Below are 3,077 nucleotides of genomic sequence, written 5' to 3'. Positions count from 1 at the left end.
AACAGACCGGATAAACAGTTCTCTGCACCCAAATCCCGTGGGAGGGAGAGCTGAACCTTCAGAGAGGCACACAAGCCTGGGAAACCAGAAGAGACTGCTCTCTGTACATACATCTCGGACGCCAGAGGAAAACACCAAAGGCCATCTGGAACCCTGGTGCACTGAAGCTCCCGGAAGGGGCAGCACAGGTCTTCCTGGTTGCTGCCGCCACAGAGAGCCCTTGGGCAGCACCCCGCGAGCGAACTTGAGCCTCGGGACCACGGTAAGACCAACTTGTCTGCTGCAAAAAAGCTGCCTGGTGAACACAAGACACAGGCCCAAAGGAACAGCTGAAGACATGTAGATAGGAAAAACTACACGCCCGAAAGCAGAACACTCTGTCCCCATAACTGGCTAAAAGAAAACAGGAAAACAGGTCTACAGCACTCCTGACACACAGGCTTATAAGACAGTCTAGCCACTGTCAGAAATAGCAGAACAAAGGAACACTAGAGATAATCTCGTGGCAGGAGGCAAGCACAGGAACCCAAGCAACAGAAACCAAGACTACATGGCATTATCGGAGCCCAATCCTCCCACCAAAACAAATATGGAATATCCAAACACACCAGAAAAGCAAGATCTAGTTTCAAAATCATATTTGATCATGATGCTAGAGGACTTCAAGAAAGATGTGAAGAACTCCCTTAGATAACAAGTAGAAGCCTACAGAGAGGAATCGCAAAAATGCCTGAAAGAAAATGCCTGTGGTTTCCAGGAAACCACAATCAAACAGTTAAAGGAATTAAAAATGGTAATAGAAGCAATCAAGAAAGAACACATAGAAACAACGCTGGATATAGAAAATCAAAAGAAGAAACAAGGAGCTGTAGATACAAGCTTCACCAACAGAATACAAGAGATGGAAGAGAGAATCTCAGGAGCAGAAGATTCCATAGAAATCATTGACTCAACTGTCAAAGATAATGTAAAGCGGAAAAAGCTACTGGTCCAAAACATACAGGAAATCCAGGACTCAATGAGAAGATCAAACCTAAGGATAGTAGGTATAGAAGCGAGTGAAGACTCCCAGCTCAAAGGACAAATAAATATCTTCAACCAAATCATAGAAGAAAACTTCCCTAACCTAAAAAACGCGATACCCATAGGCATACAAGAAGCCTACAGAACTCAAAATAGATTGGACCAGAAAAGAAACACCTCCCGTCACATAATAGTCAAAACACCAAACGCAAAAAATAAAGAAAGAATATTAAAAGCAGTAACGGAAAAAGGTCAAGTAACATATAAAGGCAGACCTATCAGAATCACACCAGACTTTTCGCCAGAAACTATGAAGGCCAGAAGATCCTGGACTGATGTCATACAGACCCTAAGAGAACACAAGTGCAAGCCCAGGTTACTGTATCCTGCAACTCTCAATTAACATAGATGGAGAAACCAAGATATTCCATGACAAAACCAAATTTACACAATATCTTTCTCCAAATCCAGCACTAGAAAGGATAATAAAGGGTAAAGCCCAACATAAGGAGGCAAGCTATACCCTAGAAGAAGCAAGAAACTAATCGTCTTGGCAACAAAACAAAGAGAAGAAAAGCACACAAACATAACCTCACATCCAAATATGAATATAACAGGAAGCAATAATCACTATTCCTTAATATCTCTCAACATCAATGGCCTCAACTCCCCAATAAAAAGACATAGATTAACGAACTGGATACCCAACGAAGACACTGCATTCTGCTGCCTACTGGAAACACACCTCAGAGACAAAGACAGACACTACCTCAGAGTGAAAGGCTGGAAAACAACTTTCCAAGCAAATGGTCAGAAGAAGCAAGCTGGAGTAGCCATTCTAATATCAAATAAAATCAATTTTTAATTAAAAGTCATCAAAAAAGATAAGGAAGGACACTTCATATTCATCAATGGAAAAATCCACCAAGATGAACTCTCAATCCTAAATATCTATGCCCCAAATACAAGGGCACCTACATACGTAAAAGAAACCTTACTAAAGCTCAAAACACACATTGCACCTCACACAATAATAGTGGGAGATTTCAACACCCCACTCTCATCAACAGACAGATAATGGAAACAGAAATTACACAGAGACGTAGACAGACTAAGAGAAGTCATGAGCCAAATGGACTTAACAGATATTTTTAGAACATTCTATCCTAAAGAAAAAGGATATAACTTCTTCTCAGCTCCTCATGGTACTTTCTCCAAAATTGACCATATAGTTGGTCAAAAAACGGGCCTCAACAGGTACAGAAAGATTGAAATAAGCCCATGCGTGCTATCAGACCACCACGGCCTAAAACTGGTCTTCAATAACAATAAGGGAAGAATGCCCACATATACGTGGAAATTGAACAATGCTCTACTCAATGATAACCTAGTCAAGGAAGAAATAAAGAAAGAAATTATAAACTTTTTAGAATTTAATGAAAATGAAGGTACAACATACCCAAACTTATGGGACACAATGAAAGCTGTACTAAGAGGAAAACTCATAGCGCTGTGTGCCTGCAGAAAGAAACAGGAAAGAGCATATGTCAGCAGCTTGACAGCACATCTAAAAGCTCTAGAGCAAAAAGAAGCAAATACACACACGAGGAGTATAAGGCAGGAAATAATCAAACTCAGAGCTGAAATCAACCAAGTAGAAACAAAAAGGACCATAGAAAGAATCAACAGAACCAAAAGTTGGTTCTTTGAGAAAATCAACATGATAGATAAAACCTTATCCAGACTAATGAGAGGACCCAGAGAGTGTGCCCAAATTAACAAAATCAGAAATGAAAAGGGAGACATAACTACAGATTCAAAGGAAATTCAAAAAATCATCAAATCTTACTATAAAAGCCTATATTCAACAAAACTTGAAAATCTACAGGAAATGGACAATTTCCTAGACAAATATCAGGTACCGAAGTTAAATCAGGAACAGATAGACCAGTTAAACAACCCCTAACTCCTAAGGAAATAGATGCAGTCATTAAAGGTCTCCCAACCAAAAAGAGCCCAGGTCCAGATTGGTTTAGTGCAGAATTCTATCAAAC

The sequence above is a fragment of the Rattus norvegicus genome, chromosome Y, assembly GCF_036323735.1.
Source record: "Rattus norvegicus strain BN/NHsdMcwi chromosome Y, GRCr8, whole genome shotgun sequence".
NCBI classification, from domain to species: Eukaryota; Metazoa; Chordata; class Mammalia; order Rodentia; family Muridae; genus Rattus; species Rattus norvegicus.
Note: the sequence above shows the minus strand (reverse complement) of the source record.